The sequence below is a fragment of the Bos javanicus genome, chromosome 4, assembly GCF_032452875.1.
Source record: "Bos javanicus breed banteng chromosome 4, ARS-OSU_banteng_1.0, whole genome shotgun sequence".
Taxonomy (NCBI): domain Eukaryota; kingdom Metazoa; phylum Chordata; class Mammalia; order Artiodactyla; family Bovidae; genus Bos; species Bos javanicus.
The window spans coordinates 57,599,709-57,624,037 of record NC_083871.1 but is presented as its reverse complement, the minus strand read 5'-3'; the positions used below and the strand labels follow the sequence as shown (position 1 = coordinate 57,624,037).

General features: G+C 36.1%; 1 protein-coding gene and 1 long non-coding RNA gene across 6 annotated transcripts in view; both read right to left on the bottom strand.

Annotated features, from left to right (window-relative positions):
- The window catches only part of IMMP2L (inner mitochondrial membrane peptidase subunit 2), a 963,981-nt gene that overhangs the window by 785,985 nt on the left and 153,667 nt on the right, over positions 1-24,329 (bottom strand). The window lies entirely within an intron of this gene.
- LOC133246118 (uncharacterized) overlaps positions 1-24,329 on the bottom strand; it is a 57,359-nt gene that overhangs the window by 6,991 nt on the left and 26,039 nt on the right. Inside the window, exon 1 of the long non-coding RNA XR_009735915.1 lies at positions 753-24,329. This exon is cut by the window's right edge and continues 26,039 nt beyond it. This is a non-coding gene — a long non-coding RNA (uncharacterized LOC133246118). The remainder of the gene's footprint in view (positions 1-752) is intronic.

Here is a 24,329-nt window from a genome sequence, read left to right as displayed (position 1 = left end):
GATAGAAGAGAGCTTACATAATACTAAAAGCCCTCAAACACAATAAGGACATTAAAATGGCCTTTGTCAACTCTAAGTCTAAAAAAATGTGAACAGTAATTCTTATGCAAGACTTTGCTGATTAAAGGTGATATATTTTCTGGGCAATACAAATACTTTAAGGATAAAACTGCAGAAAATCCCTGATATTCATGAAATAAGATGACCTATATAGACAAAGAAATGTGTCACCCAGATTCTGCTTCAAGGATGAACTGATAAGGAGTATGATCAGTAGAGGGTCTTCAGGTCAGCAGACGCGATCACGTCCTCAGCTGCAGACAGAGAGTGGGCAGCCCTTCCTTGGGCATTCCATATCCTTCCACAGAGCAAGGGTGACCCAAAACAATGCCAAGGTCAATATCACCTCCACAGCCCCCTCCACTGGCCTGGCTGGGACTCTCTCCCTCTTGCATACAAGTTTCATCTCTTTCTCGGCCCAGTCCTGTATCTTCTTCCCCTTCCTTTCACAGTAGTTGATCCCTGATATACTCCATGCACCCCCATTCCATCTCACCCCCATTCCATCTCAAAATGATTACTTCTTGGGAATTTAACCTACAACAAGGCCCTCCTATACTGTTTGTAAAAACACAGCTTGATATGGGCACATTTTATAATTTTGTCTTCTGAGTGGGCAACATTATTTCTGATTCATAAGACAGTTATGATTTTCTTAAGGTGAATTCTGCCCGTAACTCCCATCCATTTACCTTCTCATGCTGTGTGACAGAAGAATTGTACTTTCCCCTTTTCATGTTAGCCAAATATAAAAGATAATCATTGTTTAAACAACAAATTTCCCTCTTATGGTCCATTAGCTCCTGTGGCTGTTCCTGTAGTGAAATTGAAATATAACAAAATGATTTCCATGGCAATAGACAATAATCTAGTAAATGTGAATTCTGACTTAGCTACAGAACAAAATAAGACAAGATTACAGGACTGCGATGGAACTAAATTTCAATTTCTGTGTGTGTATTTTTAGTATCACATTTGAAACAAAGAAAATAGACAAATTCATATACACAGAACTAGTAAGAGTGAAACTCTAATTAAAGGCTAAGTTTAAAAAATACATCTCGATCATCAATGTATATTATCACTCCCTACCATTACTACCAGGATACATTCAACTATCACAAAAAATTTTACTTAGAAATTTGATACTTTTTATTTGAGACTCTATTATGTACTATAATTTCAGTTCCAATTACTAACATATCCCATTATGTTCATTTTTACTAATAATTACAAGTATGGTTGTAGATAATATGTAAATGAAAGATTCTCAATCACCTACAGAATCTTTAGTAAAGCATAGGAATAGAGGAACTGCAGCATTTCTGAGCATCACAAATACAGTAGCAGATCTCTTGCCAGACTCTCAGTTAGCCAGCCTCTCCATTTATCCCTGTGAAACATGCAGGCTGGAGCCCTTGGGCAGCCAATCTTTACCACATACCACTTTTCTCCCTCCCAACCCTCTGAGTTGTACACTCAAAGGGTACAACTTTGATTGTTTTGTTCCCACACTTATTATCAGTTGTTCTTGTTGCTATGCAAATTGCTCATAAGCTGATGAAATCAAAGTGCAAAAAGGCAAGAATTATTGTAACTAAGAAAAACAAGTACTTTGCGTCACTAAAATGTAATAAAGATGAATCACTAAAAATATTGGGACTTCCCAGGTGGTGCTAGTGGTAAAGAATTTGCCTTCCAATGCAGGAGACATAAGAGACATGGGTTCGATCCCCAGGTCAGGAAAATCTCCTGGAGACAGGCATGGCAACCTAATCCAGTATTCTTGCCTAGAGAATTCCATGGACAGAGGAACCTTGTGGGCTAGTCCATAGGTTAGCAAAAGGTTGGACATGACTGAAGTGACTTAGTGCACGTGTGCACACACACACACACACACACAAATTAATATAAACATAATGGGTATGAAGAAGCCTAGACTAGGTAATTAGAAAAAAATTATTCAAATCTAAAAGGATTCCACGCTCAGAATGCTTTGTGTCTTAAATTTTCTTTTTTAATAAACCAAACTAATTTATTGCAGATAACACATTGTGTCTGTGCCTTACACAAGAATGATTATGCAAAATTCCACAGTTTTTAAAAGAAAGAGTTTCAGCCTTACAACAGAAACTGGCAAATAGAGATAAGAGTATAAGTTCAAGGAAGCCTGGAGAAGATTCTTTAATATTTATCAATACTACCACACCTCTCTTTCATTTGACTCCACTCATTAGATGGGATTACTGCCATCTGTTCTTAAGGATGACATTGAGCATCATCTCCTCATCCCTGATCTGCCATAAGCATTGCCTGCATCTCAGGCTAATGTCTCCTGGTTTCCAGCGAAGGCTCAGCAAATGTTCTTTCCCTGCTTGCTTCACAGTCTGGCCTTGTTTTGCATATACAGATCCTTCATTACCAACTAGACTTTCTTTGTGTCCAGTGTATCACATCTGAAAATTGTATTTTCTCTTTGGACACCTGCTACACAAGATGGAATTCAGACAAGAACTTATTCTTGGATCCACAGGCACATTACTTAGTGACACATATATCCAACCTGTTAAGTACTCTTGCTTATATTGGCTAACTAGGAAAAAGGGTACCAGGACCACTGAAGGCTCTTTTTATTCTTCCAGCCACATTTTAGTGGTCAATGTTTCCTGCCCACTGGAAATGCTCAAGAGTTATCATAAATAGTTTTCTACCATGGGCCCAGCATTTGTAGCTTGAGATCCCAAAGTACCTAGTCTGACTACTTTTTACTCTGTTCCAGCCCACTTCCTGAACTACCACTCACCTCACTGCCCGTCAATCTATTACATCCTTACCTCCCTTTTTGAACATTTTGGCCTTAAACTCAGTGCTTCTCCTATTATGTTTGAGCTGTTTTTACTCTACACCACTTCTGACATCAGACAAGTGTTTCTCCTCCTGACACCAACGAATTCTAATACCTCTGGGTGTCCTATAATCCAGTCAATTGTGACACTGAGTTCCCTGGGTTAGCTTCAGACTCCCCACAACATGCTTTCACTATAAATGTCAGTCAAAAGTATCAAGTCCCCAGCTTATCCACATTTCTGTCCAACTTGGCAAGGGGTTCCCACAACTGACTCTCCCTGCAGGAGTCAACAGTTCACCAGAATGGCTCACTCAACTCTCAAAGACACTTATATACTATTACCAGCTTGTTACAACGGACACAAACGAACAGCCAAATGAAGAGGTACATAGGATGAGATCCCAAAAGATCCCAAACATGAGAATATACATCCCCTGGAAGTTGGGGTCTGCTCCTCTCCTAGCACATGGGTACATTCAACCAATTCTGAAGCTCCCTGAACCCTGTCATCTAGGGCATTTTATGGAGGTTTCATTACATAGACAAGACTCATTAAATCACTGGTCATTGGTGATCTACTCAATCTCCAGTCTCTCTCCACTAGCCAGAGGGTGTTGGGTGGGGCTCAAAGTTATAAGTTTCCAGTCAAGGCAGGTGCTGTTTTGGTGACCAGCCCTATCCAAATCTATCTAGGGATCCATCAAGACTTGTTACTAGAACAAAAGATGTTCACACCACTTCTACCACTCAGAAAATGTCAAGTGTTTTAGGAGCTCTGTGCCAGAAGGTGGAAACAGAAATCAAATCTCTCTCTCTAGGACCATAATAAGTTAACTCTTTCTTCCTTTTTCTATCGACAACAAATAATAGCTCTCTGTGACCTAGCCTCTTTAACTGCTCCTCTTATACTACCTCTTGGGCTTCCTTTGTGGCTCAGCTGGTAAAGAATCTGCCTGCAATGTGGGAGACCTGGGTTCTATCCCTGGGTTGGTAAGATCCCCTGGAGAAGGAAAAGGCTACCTATTCCAGTATTTTGGCCTGGAGAATTCCATAGACTGTATAGTCCATGGGGTCACAAAGAATCAGACACAACTGAGCGACTGTCACTCACTCACGTACTCACTCACATTGTCTCTTAGGAGAAACTTCTCCCATTTATCCTTTCCTTCCCTCTTCCTTGCCCGTCTGTACCAGGTAACAGCCAAGATTTAGATTATGCATTTTTGATTAGACTTAATCTGTCATCTGCTCTGCTCAGACTATCTGCTGTGTGTATACTCTGCATGCTAGGAGGAGCTGTTTAATTTCACTCCTGACATTTTATATAGGGAATAATTGCTTACAGGTTCAATGTCTCTAGAAACACCATTCCTCTGGGAAGAATATATCTATTGCTTAATGTCCATTGACTGTTTTACTTTGAAAATCCTCCCACAGCCATTCCCAACTGCCAACAGTACAACTTTTCAGTCTAATGTCTAATATGAGTGGAAATTAAAGCTTAGTCTCTGCCTACATAAAAATGTACCCCTACTTGAAGAATTCTTTTTCTCTGATTCTATGCTCACATAAATGGGTTCTATACATGTATCTTTTTCCCAAAAAGAACAGGCCTAAAGACAGCCAAGAGATACAGTATAGACAACTAAACTTCATTCTGAACAGAAACACAATTTTTTTTTCATTGCCATCTTGTCACATTTTCAAAATTTTCTCTCAGTGATGATAACCTTGTTAAAAATTAATCTTTAAGAGAGGGAACAGTAATTGATCAGCCTGCTAGTTCACTCTCTCATCTGCCAACCAATGTATTGCGTTTATTAGGATACAATTTTTAAAATATTCTGTCATCTCTGGAATCAGCATTTATTTTACAGTCAATCACAGCATAGTTTAAGTACCTTTTTCTTTCTTGGTGGTATATAAAAATAAGGATGCATCTCAGATTTGATAAAATTTAAGTTCCTCTCCCAGCAGCCTCTGGTTGGCCACCAGAAATAACCAATGTAAAACACTTAGAATTGGATATGGAATACAGGAAAAGTACTCAAATTTTATTTGCTGTGCTCATCATGTTTCTAAACATGAAAGAACAGAAAATTCAAAAATAAACACAGATTAAGTTAGAGATCTGATGCATTCTCCTTATTCAACTTTTTCTCTGAATGCATTTTGTTTGTTTCTGTCCTAATTTTATATACTTCTCATTTGTCCCCATGTACATGTGAGTCCAGTAAAAAATATGATGCAGTTTCAAAAGGTTATGCTAAATGACCTGGCTCAGAGTATCCAAATCCAATAGACTAGCATCTTTTCATATCAAAGGCTTTTAATATCCTTTGAGATCCAATAAGATCCTTTCACTAGCTACCAAATCAAAAGACTATTTGTATAATGGACTATAAGAAATCTCACTGGATAACAGACTAGAAGACAATTCCGCAGTTAGGAGTCTTTGAAAATGGATCTAATCTTTTCTCTTTTTTTTTTTAACTAAAAGTGAAAGTCGCTCAGTTGTGTCCAACTCTTTGTGATTCTTTTGCGAATTTTCCGGGCCAGAATACTGGAGTGGGTAGCTATTCCTTTCTCCAGGGGATCTACCCAACCCAAGGACAGAACTCAGGTCTCCTGCATTGCGGGCAGATTCTTCACCGTCAGAGCCGCCAGGGAAACTAAAAGTACCAAGTTATAATTTCAAATGATATGTTATTTTCCTACCACATCATTCTGCTACACTTTGTCATTTTTTTCTGTCTCCATACACAGTTAGCTGAAATGTTTTTCTAATTCAACTAGACAGCAGTCAGTTAAATTTTTTAATTGTAGCCCAATTTTGCTTTCCTAATATATATTATTATTATTTCTACTTGTTTTTACTGTATACTGTATCATATGGTAACTTCAGGAAAATCATTTTACTTCTTGTTAATGGATGTGCTACTATAAGAAATTGCCACATTTTAAAATAAGCTCAGCATCAGTAATTATTAGAATAATGCAAATGAAAACCACAATGAGGTATCACTTTACACCAGTCAGAATGGTTATCATCAAAAAGTCCACCAATAATAAATACTAGAGAGGGTGCTGGAGAAGGAGACAGCAACCCACTCCAGTATTTAGCCTGAGAAAGTCCATGGACAAAGGAGCCTGGTGGGCTACAGTCCATGGGGTTGCAAAGACTTGGACATGACTGAAGAGACTTAAGATGCAAGTAGATAGAGTATGGAAAAAAGAATGCCTTCCTACACTGTTGGTGGGACTATAAATTGGTAAAGCCCCTATAGAAAATGGTATTGAAGTTCCTTACCTTAAAAATAAAGCTACCATATGACCCAGCAATCCCACTCCTGGGCATATACTTCAAAAAGATGAAAACTAGTTCAAAAAGTTACGTACACCCCAATGTTCACAGTAACAATATTTGCAATAGCCAAGACACAGGCACATCCCAAATGTCCATCAATAGATGACTGGCTTCAAAAGACACAGTGTATGTATATATGCCATATATGTAGATATATATATATATATATATATATATATATATATATACACCATATACAGTGGAATATTTCTCAACCATAAAAAATGAAATATTGTCATTTGCAGAAACATGTATGGACCTAGAAAATAACATACTAAATGAAGTAAGTCAAACAGAAAAGACAAATATTGCATGATACACTTTTATATGGAATCTAAAAAGTAATACAGAGTAATCTATATACTAAACAGACATAGGGTCACAGATATAGAAAACAAACATCTTGTTACCATAGGGGAAAAGGAGGCAAGAAGGGATAAACTAGGAATATAGGTTTAGGAGTATCGCAAAGAGTTGGACACAACTGAGCAACTTTCACAGACTCACAGACTATCATATAGAGAAATATTGGCTGGCAGGTTACTAGTAAAAAAAAATACTAGTAATACTATACTATTACTCAACACATGTTACCAGTCTGCAATTGTTAATTTTCTTATTATAATGTTTAAGGCTACAGAAAAAAAAAATGTTTTTAAATTATAAATTACATTTAATACATATATCCACAAAGTCTATATATTATATATTCTTCCAGTCTGGTCTACACATACATACTTTATTTTTCAATTATTGGAATTATGGCAACATTACATAGTTTGTTTTTTTGTTTTGTTTTGTTTTAATAACTTTTTATTGTAGTTCGAAATCAAGGTGTATGATGCCTCTAGCTTTTTTCTCCTTTTTTTAAACATTTTTTTTGTTTTTATTTTTTAATTTTATTTTATTTTTAATTTAAACTTATTTATTTTAATTAGAGGCTAACTGGACAATTTTCCCTCAAAGGATTCAAAAACATAGGAATGCACAGTACTACAGAATTATTGGAAAAACAAATCCTCATGTAAGTGAACTCACCACTTCAAACCTGTGCTGTTCAAGGGTCAACTAATTACAATAGAAAACAAGTCATTTAACCTTTATAGGCCATGGTATCCAATTCAGAAATGGGTCATTTCTTAACAAGATTACCTATTCAGTTCAGTGCAGTTCAGTTCACTCGCTCAGTCATATCCGACTCTTTGCGACCCCATGAATCACAGCACGCCAGGCCTCCCTGTCCATCACCAACTCCTGGAGTTTACCCAAACTCATGTCCATCGAGTCAGTGATTCCATCCAGCCATCTCATCCTCTGTCGTCCCCTTCTCCTCCTGCCCCCAATCCTTCCCAGCATCAGGGTCTTTTCCAATGAGTCAACTCGTCACATGAGGTGGCCAAAGTATTGGAGTTTCAGATTCAGCATCAGTCCTTCCAATGAACACTCAGAACTGATCTCCTTTAGGTGGACTGGTTAGATCTCCTTGCAGTCCAATGGAGTCTCAAGAGTCTTCTCCAACAATTTCAAGATTCCATGATGACATTACTTCTCCTTCCAGAATCTAGTTTTATACTCCCTGCTGCTGCATTTCCAACCTGGTGATATTCTCTTGTGCCCACTTTCCACCCTTCACCTTCTCTACTTCACCCCACTGTCCATTTAAAATGTTCCTACCCTGTTCTCTATAAGTCTTTTCTATATGATCAACTAACTACATATGTAGTCTGAATGACAATACAATTTAATGTACCTTCCTCATGCTCAGTTTATATTCAAGTAAACTGCCTGGCTCAGTGGGAAGATATTAGTGGCATGGAATAGTCAGACATCGAGGGTAGGGAGGAGGTCTCAGCCTATCTGCTTATATCTTTGAAAAGCATACTGCATGAGGCATGACTACATATCTACTAAAATATAATGTCTTCAAAGTGAAGATTATTAGTATCCTTTAAACCAGTCAATCCTAAAGGAAATCAATTCTGAATATTCATTGGAAGGACTGATGTTGAAGCTGAAGCTCCAATACTTTGGCCACCTGATGCAAAGAGCTGACTCATTGGAAAAGACACTGATGCTGGGCAAGATTGAGAGCAAGAGGAGAAGAGGACAAAAGAGGATGAGATGGTTGGATGGCATCACTAACTCAATGGACATGAGTTTGAGCAAACTCCAGGAGATAGTGAAGGCAGGGAAGCCTGATGTGATGCAGTTCATGGGTCGCAAAGAGTCAGACACAACTGAGCAACTGAACAATAACAGAATTTTACAAATCTCATTTCTATAATAATCACCAATACAAGTAACACTTATATTTTTTTTAGAGTTGCACCAAAAAAAGAAAGATTATACTGATAAGTTTTCAAATGTATTCTGATGAGGAAAATTTTGTTTGTGGGGGAAGTTGGTTATGTTTTTATCGTGATGTAATTGACACCTAACATTATATTAGTTTCAGCTGCACAACATAATAATTCAATATTTGTATCTATTGTGAAATAATTGCCATAAGTCTAGTTACTCACCCATGGTTAAAATATTTTTTCAAGTTATAAGAACTTTTAAGATCTCTCCTGATGCTGCTAAGTCGCTTCAGTCGTGTCCGACTCTGTGCGACCCCATAGACGGCGGCCCACCAGGCTTCCCTGTCCCTGGGATTCTCCAGGCAAGAACACTGGAGTGGGTTGCCATTTCCTTCTCCAAAGATCTCTCCTAGCAACTTTCAAAATAGTACATAGTACTATTAAGTATAGTCACCACGGCAGACATTACATCTCCGGGACTTACTCTTAAGTCCAAATTTGTACCTTTTGATTACCTTCACGAGCTTCACCTACCCCCTACACCCAGCCTTTGGCAACCACCTATCTGTTCTCTGTATCTATACCTGTTCAGTATTTTTTGTGTTTTTTTTCTTTTGAGATTTCACATATAAGTGACATCATACACTATTTGTATTTCTCTGTCCAATTTACTTCAATTAACAAATGTCCTCAAGGTCCATCCACATTGTCCCAAATAGCAAAAAAAACTGGCTTGGTTTTTTGTATTTTCTGCTTTTTTTTGCTCTAATCTGCTGCTGCTGCTAAGTCGCTTCAGTCGTGTCCAACTCTATGTGACCCCATAGACGGCAGCCCATGAGGCTCCCCCGTCCCTGGGATTTTCCAGGCAAGAACACTGGAGTGGGTTGCCATTTCCTTCTCCAATGCATGAAAATGAAAAGTGAAAGTGAAGTCGCTGAGTCTTCTCCAACTCTTAGCGACCCCATGGACTGCGGCCCACCAGGCTCCTCCGTTCATGGCATTTTCCAGGCAAGAGTGCTGGAGTGGGGTGCCACTGCCTTCTCCGTTTGCTCTAATCTAGTTTTTCTTAAGTATTTACATAAATTTATGCAATAATTTCATTTTGGACTGAACAGATTTGCTTTTATTTTCTAAGGATTTGATGACTTGTTGAGATTATCATGCAATAAAATTTAGCCTATGTTCCAAATGTAACCCACCAAGGTATAACATGAGTTAAAATTAAGTCAGCAAAATAAAATGCCAACTTCCATTATTATACAATAGTGAATATGTATAATTATTAAGAATAGCAGCGTATGTTAAATATTTTCTGATTATTTACCTGTGCTGAGGGATATGGGGGACCAAAAGCAATTAAAACCAGTTTTCTGTCCCAAGTGTATACTCTGGTAAAACAGAGAGATGCATGCTCAACTAACAATTACACAAGGCAGAATAAAATGGTTCTTTAAAGAAAAGTGAATCCTGTAGCTGCATAAAACAATTTTAGCATTTAAAGGATATATAGGTAAGTGCAATGCAAGAGACCCTGGTTCGATTCCTGGGTCAGGAAGATCACCTGGAGAAGGGATAGGCAACCCACTCCAGTATTCTTGCCTGGAGAATTCCATGGACAGAGGAGCCTGGTGGGCTACAGTCCATAGAGTCACAAAGAATTTGGCACGACAGCGACTAACACACACACATATAGATTATTCACATAATGAAATGAAGTCACCCTTTTCTTTAATATGCTGCTTTGTTCACATTATTTAATAAAATCTTAAACTTCCATTTATTACAAATCAAATTGAAATTTCACAAGGAGACATTAAAAACCTTCCATCTCTCTGAATATCCAATCTGTTTCCTATTATCTTCTTCCCAACAGGAAATGTCTGTTCCAGCCTCAATGCCCTCTTGGTTCCACAAGCACATCATCTTCATTTATGTCTACTGACATCTGTTTTTCCATAGCCATCTTAACACAGTAAATCCTCTCCCTCCTATCCAAACTTTTTCTAGCTCAACTCAAGAAGCATTTCTTCCAGAAAGTCCTCTTGGATCATCCAAATCCCTACTTACTTTCTTCCTTATCATGTATCATTCATTTTGGTAACAAATCTTATTCAGTTTTAAATTATTATCTGCTGTTTTCATACCAACTAGGTTAACATTTTTTAAGTCAGGTGGTTTGTCATTTATTTATTTTGTACTTCCTAGGATTTGAACTGTGGTATTGGAGAAGACTCTTGAGAGTCCCTTGGACTGCAAGGAGATCCAACCAGTCCATCCTAAAGGAAATTAGTCCTGAATATTCATTGGAAGGACTGATGCTGAAGCTGAAGCTCCAATACTTTGGCCACCTGATGTGAAGAACTGACTCATTGGAAAAGACCCTGATGCTGGGAAAGATTGAAGGCAGGAGGAAAAGGGGGAGTCAGAGGATGAGATGGGTGGATGCCTTTATTGACTTGATGGACATGAGTTTGAATAAGCTCCAGGAGGTGGTGAAGGACAGGGAAGCCTGGAGTGCTGCAGTCCATGGGGGTCACAAAGAGTTGGACACGACTGAGTGACTGAACTGAATTCCTAGGATATTTAATATACCACTTATTGGATAGTAAACATTCAAAATGTATGGCCATTTTAAAAGGATGAAAAAAAAATAAATCTAGTCTAACAAATTTCTTCACACATAAAAAAAAAATAAACAGAAAACCCACAAAACATTAAATAACTGTTCCAAACCACAAACAGTTTGAGAGTCAAGTCTGAAAGCTAAAATTCTGTATTCTTCAGGTTGCAAAGAATCCTGTAATGTGTCCTGAAAGGATATGAGCAAAGATCCCTTCCTTTTCATATAATGTTGTTAAAGTCCGGATCCTGTGATTTAAAAAGTAGCTTGAACTCAGAATGTGAAATGACCATCGTAGTAAAATGTAAAGTAATATTTGGGAAAAATTAGTTATTTTGAAGCCTCTTGAAGGGTGTGTGTTCTTTTAACCAACTTATTATGGTAAGGGCCATATCTGAAACAACTCCAAACACATACACTAATTAATACCAAATGACAGTGTAACACACAAGGAGTTTTTACCATGGAAGCATGACCTACCCATCCTATTTTTGCCCTAGCTCACAGAACTTTATCATAAAATACCACATAAATTCACACTAGTCAACTGTTTTTTCTAAAACATTTTGGAATAAAGGACATAAATTTATCTAAAGATGCCTAGTATACAAAAAAGTCAGGTTCATTGTGACACAATTAAAACTGGTTACCACAGTTTGAAATACCAAGAGCTGTAGAAAATACAGAGAGCCTTAGGAGTATTAGGATTTACTGAGAGCCTTTTAGCAAAAGAGGGCTTGCCCAACCACTATTGTAATGACAATGAAAATTTTTCTTAATGATCTCATCTGTAACACATTACATTTGACAGCATGTAAGTGCTATCAAATATAACAGGCACACAAGGAATACCAATTACGACCACATTCACCTGCAAGTAAAAAATGACTTTTGAGCACAACTGTGTTTTTAGTGCTTTTTGGAACTCCCCCTGCCCCCACCATTTAGAAATAATCAACTACATAAAACAGTTCATAGAAAACTGAAGCATTTAACTTTCTCAGTGAAGAGAGGTAGAAAGAAAATCTATATAAACTTCACTTGTGGTCCATTTGAAAAAAAAAAAAAAATTAAATTTGGAGAGAAAACTCACCTCTTCCTTAAATTCCCCACACACTAAAAATAAATTCATTCCACACTTTCATATTTGACAAAGACAATAACATCAAAAAGCAGACCACAATTCCCTGAAGGAATCATGTCAATTGGTATTTCTAAAATTTATTCAGTGACCTATAATAATGTGAGTTTTCTACACATAATGTCTATCAGTAGGAAATGCAAAAATTTCAGAATCACTTCTGGTGTCAAAGTTCCAAAAAAGATATGTCTAAGCAGTTCTTTAATTCCTACTTCACCTTGCAGCTGCAGCTGCTGCTTATAACAGTGTCAGAAAAATTAAAATTTCACCAGGAATAGCTTGTGAGAACTCCAATCTTACAAATTAAATGCAAGTTTAACCAAGATTTCTTATAATGTCTCAGTCATATTTCTAAGCTAAGCCACCACACATCTGTGATGCCTTTGACCAACTATAGTTTGATGATTTCTCACCTGCTTACACAATTCATTCTTTAGTTACTTATTAGGAAATGTGCAACAACATTCTTCAAGACTCCAAAGGTCTTAAAAAATTAAAGACGCTCAAATTTAAAGGATTTATCTGTTATTTTCAAAATCTCTTCCTCTAATTTCACTATTTCTGAATAGACAGCTCTCCCCAACAAAAAGCATGGCTGAAAATTCAGGAAAAGGAAGTTTCAACTATATCATCTTAATAATGCCACATATTAGAGTATTTTTAAAAAATGTACTTGGAATAATGCACCAACTTACATTAATTCTAATGTGATTAGAACCTCACACCCAAATATCTAAAGAATTCTGAGCATTTTACATGATACCACTTCATATGTTCTAGAACATGATTAATAAACTATATTAAAGAAATAGTAATGTCTAAGACCAAAAAATATTAGACTATTTCATATTTATGTTTTTACATTATTTGCCCAATTACAAATGTAAGTTAAGACAAACATAAATTGTAACCTAAACACATTCTTTGAGCTTTCCTTCTACATCACTGTCTTCCTTCCAATCTCCCTGGATCTATGTATTATACTAGCCCCAGGGCCCAGCTAAGGGAAGAGCTAAGATCTCTTCTCATTCTCTATTCACTATCCAACTCAGAGATCAGCAAACTATTACCTACCTGCAAGCCAACTGCAACTGACACTAATTTTTATAATTAAAAATTTATTAGAACATAGCCACACCCACTTAACTATCATTACAGAAAATGCCAATAGAAGGGCAAAGTTTAATGGTTGTGACAAAGACAACTCGGTGCTTCTGACTTTTCAGAAAAGGTTTGTCAACCCCTGCCTAGAAGAACTCACTCAGATCCACAGCTTTTTATCAATACTCTGAGAGCTCTCCAAATTCTATCTTCAGTCTGGACCCAGAATTGCCATCCAACTTTTGGGGCCCATCTACTCTCATATTTCTAGTAGGCATGCAAATTTGATATGTCTAAAACTGGTAACTTGATTTCTACCCACCCCAACCTTTTCTTAAGCTTTTCATGTCTCAATATGTCCATCAGAATTCATCTAATTGTTCAGGCCAAAGTCTTCAGATACATCTTTAATTCTTTTCTTTCTCTTACATTTCTCTCATATCCTTATCCCAACCATCAAAAAATTATATTATCAAAATATACTCAAAATCTGGCCACTTCTTGCCCACTGTAATGCTATCACTCCAACTCAAGTCACAACCATTTCTCACCTGGACCACTGCAATAACTCCTGACTGGCTCCCTGTTGCTGTTCTCTGCCCCTTACATTATATTATCACAAAGCATCTGGAGTGATCATGGAATCCCACTGCTGAAAATTCTTCAAAGGCCACACAGGGCATGACCATCACAGCCCTTCAGGATCTGGCTCCTTTGGTTTCTCCATACAGACCTCCTTATCCTCAAGTATCGTCCTGCCCAGTTTCTTTGCACTTATTGTCCTTTCTGGAAAATTCTTCCCTCCAGATACCAAGTTGCCATGTGTCTTCATTTTATTCAGGTCTCTGTTCAAATATTATGTTAAGCTAGAGGCCACCTTCCTCAGTCACTCTGAGTTATTGACTCCTGTCAACTCTACAACCCAGCTGTAGTCAGATTCCCTGGGAAACAGTGCAAGACTCAGATGTGCATGCATTTAGGGGAGCACTTTCAGGAACGACATCTGGAAGGGAGTGAAGGAAGCAGGACAGGTAGACAGAGAAGTTGAATTGCAATAAGGTTAGAACAGAGACGTCAGTCAATGGAACCTTGAGTGGGAATGGCACTTCAGAATTTCCCAACTGAGCCAAGAACCTGAGTTCTTTGCATGTTATAATGCACCAATATGTGGGCTCAGAGTTCTCCCAGAGAGAGGGCATGATTTTGGATAAGACACATAAAAACATGCTTTAGGGAAACTATGGAAATGTAATACTGCTCTACACAGTGACAGTATACCTATAAAGGTATAGAGGCAAAGAATAACAAGTGTTGACAAGGATGTGGAGAAACTAGAAACTCATACATTGCTGGTGGAAATGTAAAATGGTACTACAGCTGCTTTGGAAAACAGTTAAAAGTTTCTTTAAAGGTTCAACACAAATTTATCAAACAATCCAGCAATCACACACCTAGGAATCTACCAAAAGAAACAGAAATATACGTATATGAAAAGACTAGTAAAGAATATTTATAGCAGCACTCTATAATACGTAAAAAATGCAAATAAACCAAAGGTCCATCAAATGGTGAATAAATTTTAAACACAGACTACATCCACACGAGGAATACTCTTCAGCAATAAAAGTGAATGAAATACTGGTATCTGCTAGAATACGGATGAGCCTCACAAACATTATGTTTAGTAGAAGGAGCCAGACACAAAAGAACAATTTATGATCCCATTTAAATGAAATGTCCATTAAAGGGAGAAAGCAGGTTGTTGGTTACCTGGAGCTGGGGTAGGAAGGAGGAGTGTCTGCAAACATGCACAAGAAATATTTAGGAGTTCACAGAAATGCTCTAAAATTGCATTGAGGTGATGACTACACAATTCTCAAAATATCAGTGCTTTTCAGTCTTAGCATGGGTGAATTTTATGAGATGCAAAGGAAAAGGACAAAAAAGATTGCTGACTGATTCTTGAATTAACTAAAGTAATATAATGACAGTGATAGCTGATACTCACTGAATTTGCTAGGGGTCAAGAATTAGTCTGAGTTTCACATGCATTAACTCATTTAATTTTTACCATAATCCCATCTTCATTTCAGAGGTGAAATAACTGAGGCTCAGGGAAATTTAAGTAACATGCTCATATAGTAAGTAAAAAATATATTAAGAATATATTAATTGGCTCCTACGCATAAAAATAAATCATTCTACCTTGAAATACTAATAGCCTTTAGCTGAATTACCAGCAAAATCAGAAGACATCACAATAGACACCATGTGTGTATAAACATGGCAAGTTTACCATAAAAAGCACACTTAAGATGGTCCAAGTGACACCTTGCAACATATCTAATTATCTCTATTAGCCATTGAAACCAGCAATAAGTATGTTATTACAGGACAGTTTGGTCAGTAACTGGTGCATATTCAGTGAGAGAATTACTGTAAACAAATACAAAAAGCATCTATGATCTTGTCTACTGACCAATATGTTCATACAGATACAGAAATATCACTACAGTTTATGTAAATACAACTTTATTCTCTTAGAGTCAAGCATAAACATACACAAACATACAATGAGCCACATACACTCTATAATAAAAATTTGTCTAGCACAACATGTCACAAAAATGAAGGCATATCACTGTTCCTATAACTGAAATGTATGATGAGACAAGATGAGATGACAATGTATTTTGTCTTTTTCATATAAAAAAAATTTAGTTATAAATTTCACATGGCAGTAAACCAATTTGAACGGAAAACTTGGGGACAATAACTTTTTGTGCATCTACCAGAAAAATAGTCTTAAATTTAGGTATAGATTTAGACAAGAAAGCTGATAAATGAACTATCTGGTAAGTAGTTAATATTTTTTTAAAACTAAAGCACCTTGTATAAATGACCACCACGCCCATATATTTCAAAACAATTTATTTTAAACAGTCTAATAAAACACAATACCCAGACAGTGGAAGAAAGAGAATGTGTAAATAAAACTAAATTCACCTTCAATACCTTTCCAACCTAAGACAAAAATCGACATCAGCACTTTCTGCCTAAATGATATATCGATGAAGGCTAGAATAAAAATGATGCTTTAAAAAATGCCATTTATAACTGAGAATAAAAATTTTTTAGCACTGACTGCTTCTGTCAGTTAAATTGCTTTTATGTGGAAATATTTTTCCCTAAATGTTTCATCTACTATTTTTATTAAAAAACTTTGCAATTAATTTGTAACTTAATTGCAAACTAATAATTAATCAACTATTTTTATGTATTGACTATACAAATCAGTAATGTGAATACTTAAACCATTCAAAGTTGAAGAAACCATTCCATAACAGAAAATAATTCTAATCCTTAATTCTCTTAAAATGTAAACATGTCTGCCTAGAAAGCAATGCATCAATAATAAATTTATGATTCAATACGGATATCAGCCTAGACCTAAAAATTTGCAGATTTACATAACCATGCACATTTAGTAGTCCTCCTAGGTAACAAATAACCATGAGTGATTCTCATAACTCAATACGCACTATGGTAAGAACCACTACAACAGCATGTATTCATTCTGAGTCCCAATTCAATTTTAAAAGAACCTGTAGGTATTGTCAATGTAATGAGTTAAATAACCGATGTGCACCAAAAAGAGGGAATGGATAACCTAAAGGGTATTATCCTCTATGAAAAAAATCTCTGTGGATATTATTCTAAGATACTGGTATAACTTTCATTAAATGATCTTTTGGTCTTTATAAAAATTATTTGAAAAGTCTGAAAATAATGTACTACAACATAAAGCTTGCTTCTGAAAGTAACTAGATTCTATATTCAGGTATAGAACAACTACATTTAACACAATACATTTCAGTGGAAAAAGTAACTTTGCTGGACTGCTATAAGGTTGCTCTCCCAATTCTCTATGTAACTACAAAATGAGTAAAATATATAAAGCTATTTCAGATATTGAACAAAAGGCAATAAGCCCTGTGAATTAAGAGAAGGGAAACAAATCAGGTGCTAAGACTTCCCTTATTTTATTCTAAAGGCAAAGTCCAATCTGTGGTATACAGATTGTTGTTTAGTCGCTAAATTGTGTACGACACTTTGCGACCTCATGGACTGACTGTGGCCCACAAGGCTCCTCTGTCCATGGAATTTACCAGGCAGGAATACTGGAGTGGATTGCCATTTCCTTCTCCAGGTATAGCGAAGGGAAATCCAAAAAAAGAAACTTCACAGACCATGTAAGAAACAAAAGTTACTGTCTGGGGCAGAGTACTGGTTGGGATGGGGGAGAAAGAAAAAAGGTGGGGAGAGCTATGTAGGAAAAAAGCTGAAGTAATTGGCATAGGAATCCAGACAGTCTCTGAGTATCCATGTGTTCTGAATAGGATAAATAAATGTAGAAAGTGAAAGTGAAGTTGCTCAATTGTGTCCCACTCTTTGCAACCCCATGGACTGTAGCCCACCAGGCTCCTCCATCCATGGGATTCTCCAGGCAAGAGCACTGGATTGGGTTGCCATTTCCTTCTCCAGGGGATCTTCCTAATCCAGGTATCGTGCCTGGGTCTCCCGCATTGTAGGCAGATTTACCATCTAAGCCACCAGGGAAGTCCTTAATAAAGGTTGTTTATACATATATATAAATAAAGGTTAAATCCTATTTAAAGGAAATAGTAAAATTCAGCTAAAAAATGTACTGGGTTGGCCAAAAGGTTCGTTTGGATTTTTCCTTTCCTGAATGAACCTTTTGGCAAATAAATCCTAGAGTCCAATAAATCCTAATGCTCATTGCCTAATTGAAAAAAAAAGAAAAAGAAACTGGCAAAAAAGAGGCAGGAAAAATGTTACCTATAACCCAGAGAAACACTGATCAATAAAAATAGGTCCAGAATTAAGACAGATTACGTTATCATAAAAGGAATTTAAAAATAGCTTTGATGAAATTAAGACTTGAAGGAAAATATGAATACAATGAGAAAAGAAAATGAAGATATCAAAAAATACCAGATTAAATGTCTAAAGATAAAAATATATAGTACTTGACATAAATATTTCACTGGATGGGATTATCAGCTGATTAAGCACAGAAGAAAAAAAAAATCAGGGAATTGTAAATATAGCAATACAAATTGCCTTAACCAAAGTATAGATGGGAAAAAAGGCAAAGAAGTAAATATAGCATCAATAACATGTGAGACAATATCAATTATCTAATATTTGTGTAATTAGAGTCCTAATAGGGGAAGGAAAAGAAAACAATGTCCAAAAATGTTCTAAATTTAATTTTAAAAGAAAAATCTACCTACAAACCTAAGACATTCAACAAAGTCCAGGCATAATAGTCATAAAGAAAACACGCACACACAAGACATGTTTTAACCAAATTGCTCTAAGCCAGTAATAGAAAATCTTAAAAGCAGCAAGGAAAATATTAAAGTACATTATATACATATAGGAACAAAGATAAAAATCTAGCAGATGTCTCATCAGGATTATGCAAGCCAGAGGAAATATAATACCATTTTTTAGAAGCTCAAAAAAAAAAATAAAAATGAAACTAAAATTCTATGTCCAGCCCAAGTGTCTCTCAAAAATAAACACAACATAAAGGCAGAGACGTTGTCATCAGCATTAAGAGGAAACAATGAAGTTCTTCAAGTTAAAAGAAAAATAATACCAAGATAGAAACTTGCATCTACATAAATGAATAGAAAATAGTGTGAAGAATATAAGAAAAAGTTATGTTTATTATAAATTTTTAATATCCATAAGAGATACTTGTGTACAGTAAAAATAATGTATTGTGGAATTCAAACACATGTAGATGTAAAATGTATCACCACAATAGCACAAAAGATGGAAGGGGCTACTGGAAGTACACAATTGTAAGATAATTATAAGTGTAAAGTCATATAATTATTTGAAGGTATACTATAAAGTGTTACTAATACATATTCTACATAAGGTCAGTTCAGTTCAGTTCATTCGCTCAGTCATGTCTGACTCTGAGACCCCATGAACCACAGCACGCCAGGTCTCCCTGTCCACCACCAACTCCCGGAGTTCACCCAAACCCATGTTCATTGAGTCAGTGAAGCCATCCAACCATCTCATCCTCTTGTCGTCCCCTTCTCCTGCTCTCAATCTTTCCCAGCATCAGGGTCTCTTCAAATGAGTCAGCTCTTCACATCAGGTGGCCAAAATATTGGAGTTTCAGCTTCAAAATCAGTCCTACCAATGAACACCCAGGACTGATCTCCTTTAGGATGGACTGGTTGGATCTCCTTGTAGTCCAAGGGACTCTCAAGAGTCTTCTCCAACACCACAGTTTAAAAGCATCAATTCTTTGGCGCTCAGCTTTCTTTATAGTCCAACTCTCACATCCATACATGACCACTGGAAAAACCATAGCCTTGACTAGATGGACCTTTGTTGACAAAAGTAATGTCTCTGCTTTTTAATATGCTGTATAGGTTGATGATTTTTTTTTTCCTTCCAAGGAGTACTTGTGTACTGATATATATAAATTGTTGTTGTTGAGTCACTAAGTCATGTCCAATTCTTTTGCAACCCCATGGACTGTAGTCCACCAAGCTGCTCAGTCCATGGGATTTCCTAGGGAAGAAAACTGGAGTGGATTGACATTTCCTCCTTCAGGGAATCTTTGCAACCCAGGGATTGAATCTGCATCTCCAGCACTGCAGGAGAATTCTTTACCACTAGTGTCACCTGTGAAGCCCTAATATATATAAACACATCCTGTAAACTCCAAAGCAACCACTGATTGGTTGGTACAAAGCAAAGTACCAACATATAACAACAGTAGAGATAAAATAGCACATAAAATATACTCAGTTATCCAAAAAGGCCACAGGAATAGAAGAAATTACAAACAGCCACCAAAAAAAAAAAAAAGAAGGAAAAAACAAAGGAACAAAAAGATGACAGATTTAAGTAATTATATTACATGGAAATTCAACCTAGCCTCTCTAGCAGGGCTCCCCAAAAGAATCAAGCTCTAGTATCTAAGGCATTTATTGTATGCAGTAAATTAACTTCTCCCCTGACCACCTAGATTGAGATGTGTTTAGTCCCACACTCAGGAAAATTGGGAAAATACCTATTCAAATCATTTTCTGTAGACTTATTTCTCTTGCAGAAGTCTAGCTAAGTGAGGCTAGTATATATTCAATTTGAAAGGCTCAGATTGTTTGGATTGTAAGTAAAATAAGACCAAATATAGGCTAAGTTAAATCCAGATTAATTATAAAAATATGTTAAAAGTAAATTTTTTAAAGATTTATCATGCACACACTAATCATAAAAAAGCTTGAGTACTTACATTAATAGCAACATAGATTTCAGAATAAGTAATATTACCAAAGATAAATATGGGCATTTTATTATGATAAGAATCAATTCATCAAGAATACTTAACAATCCATAATGTATATGTGCCTAATAACAGAGAGTTATCAGGACACATGAAGCAATAATTAATAGAAATGAATGATGAAATAAACAAACTTACAGCAACACTTGGAGATTAGCACACTTCTCACAGTAATTCATAGAACAAAAAGACCAAAACATACATAGGTACATAGGATACTTGACTAACACCATCAATACACCCAATCTAATAGTTACAGAATACTCCAGCCAACAATGGCAAAATACACATTAATTTTCCAGTGCACATGAAACATAAACCAAGATTCAACACATGGCAGGCTTGAATTTAAAAAGTCCAATAAATTTTATAATGTTAAAATCACTCAGAATATTTTCTTTGATCACAGGAAATCAAGAAAAAAGAGAGAAAAAGAACAGAAACCCTGAAATATTTGAGAATAAAACAATGTGCTTCTAAATTACCAATGAAGAAAAGAGAGAAATCACAAGGGAAATTTTTAAATATCTTGAAATGAATTAAAATGAAAACACAATCTATCAAATTTTGTGGGGAAGCTAAACTGAGAAGCTCAGAGCAATGCTTCACAGAATGTGCTGCACATCAGAATCAAGAATTTTTAAATATCCCATTGTAGCCCATGTCTACTTCCACAATTAAATCACAGTGTCTTGGGTTGGGAAACAGCCATTAGTATATTTAAAAATTCTTAGATCATTTTCATTTGGAACAGAACTTTGAGATCACTGGTTTAGAGGAAAATGTGTGGCTTTAAAAGTTAAATTTCTACCGTAAAAAATTAGAGAAGGCAAAGCAACTTAAAAAAAAGAAGTAAATAGAAGAGAGAAAATAGTTTTTAAGAGCAAATAAGCAAAGACATTGAAAAGAGACAAGTCAAAGATGCATTTTTTTTTAATGCAAATGCTTTCATACTATGATTCAGTGAATCTCTCAGGTATGGAAAGGTGAATTAGAAGTATATGAGATAGAAAAAAAGGAAGTATTATAGTTCCTGATAAAATGTCAGAGTTTAATGAAAACCTCACTTTTACCATAAAGTGAATTGATTCACCTGAAACTATCATAACACTGTTAATCAGCTACACCCTAATACAAAATTGAATTTGGAAAAACAGTATTTAACATTCAAGTATAATTTATTACTTTTTCCAAAATTCTTTTCATTCATTATTCATAACACACACACAATAATACACAGCACCATAGCTAATATCTAACCTTGAATATTACATTTTCACTTGAATATAGTTTACTAAAGATGCTTTAAAGAAAAAAAGAACTTAAGTGATAAACCTCTAGCTAGAATGACTAAGGGAATAAAAGAGGGAAGATAAAATTAACAAGTACAAGAAATAAAAACAAAGACACTCTACAGATGCTTCTAACACTAAAACAATAAGGGAACATTAAGAATAATTTTCTATCAATATCCTTGATAACTTAAATGAATAAATTGCTTGACAGATGCAAAGTACGAGTGATTCAAAAAGACTCTCATCATCAATCTCAAAAATTGAATTTGTAACTAAATGTATTCTCACAAAGAAGATTCCAGGACCAGAGGCTTCACTGGTAAATTCTATCAAAAATTTAAGGAAGAACTGAGACAAATCCTATACAAACTTGTTCACAAAAAGAGAGAAGAAGGAATACTTTCCAACTTATTTTATGAAGCTACCAAACCCTCCAAAACCAAATGGCATTACAGAAAAAGAAAATCATAGACTACCCATCTTATGGATATAAAGACCTGTATGTAACAAAATATTACCAAATTCAATCCAGCAATACAACTGATTGCTGAACAACTTGCCAGTTTGAACTATCGAGACCCACTTACCCAGACTGTTTTTCAGGAATAAATACAACAGTACTATAAAATCTGAGTTGACTGAATACAAGGATGCAGAACTAGGGATACAGAGGAACCAAAGATACAGAAGACCAAGTATAAATTATACTTGAATTTTGAATTATTCAGAGCGTCAGTGTCCTTAACTCTTGCATTTTCAAGGATCAACTATTTATATATATATATATATATATTCCTTTATATATATATATAAAGGAATTACATCATAATCAAGTATGGCTTAGGTAGGAATGCAAAATCGGTTTCACATTCAAAAATCCAATTAATTTACCATTTTAACAGATTAAAAGATAAGACCATATGACTATCTTGATAGCTGCAGAAGAGCATGTGATAATATTCAATGTTGTTGTCATTGTTTAGGCACTAGGTCATGTCCAATTTTTTTGCGACCCCATGGACTATAGCCATTCAGGCTCCTCTGTCTATAGGATTTTCCAGCAAGAATACTGGAGTGAGTTGTCACTTCCTTCTCCAGGGGATCTTCTTTCAGTACTCATTCCTGATTTTTAAAAAACTCTCAGCAAAGTAGAAACAGAAAGTGTGTTAGTTATCAACTTCTTGCCTGTCAACTCCAAATTTTCCTTCTGCCCTTCACTGTCCTGTATGATACTGAAGCTGTACCCTGTATCTTTTCTTCTTTGCCAGTATCCATAACCTTAAGTTTTATTAGCACAGGGTGCTACAGGAAGATTGCTAGAATAGAGGTCTTCTCTTTCTGGTTACAGTATGCTTTATTTTCTTCTTGTTCCTGGGGCACCCAGGGACAATCACCCCTCCAGAAGCTTTAATCAGCACCCCTATGAGCCCACCCTAACGAGTTTCACCATCCCCCAGGTAGTCTCCCCAGAAAGTCTCACAGATGCCACAAACAGCAGTCTCCCAAAGTTTCAGTAGCACCCCCATAAGCATCTTCTCAGTGGATTCTGTCCACCCCTTAGGGGTTGGCTCACTTCCACCACACACAGGAGGAGCAAGAGAGCAAAGTGCGTTGGAACCAGAAAGAGAAACCCCTTCCTTCTTTTCCAAAGAAGGCTTCCTAGAGACACCTACTGACACCTCTACAGGCCATTTCCTAGCAATACTCAAATAAGATCCAGAGAGCAGCCTACCAGATTAAGCAAACTGTGGTACAACCATACAATGCAGTATTTTTCAGCAATAAAAACAAATAAGCTATCAAGTCACAGAAACACATGGAAGAACATTAAATGCCTATTATTAATTGAAAGAAACCAGTCTGGAAAGGCTATACGTTTTATGATCCCACCTATATAATATTCTGGCAAAGCAGTACTATTAGAGATAGTAAAAAGACCAGAAGTTGCCAAAGGTTCCAGGGGAGAGAGGAGGGAAGGATGAATAGATGGAGCACAGGGGATTCTTTAGGGAGGTGATATCATTTTGTTCGATACTGTAATGGTACATACATGATATTATGCATCTGTCAAAACCCATAGAACAATATGAAGTGTAAACCTTAACATAAACTATAGACTTGAGTTAATAATATAGTATCAATATTGGCTCAGTTTTAACAAGTATACTGCATTAATGCAACAACAGCAACAA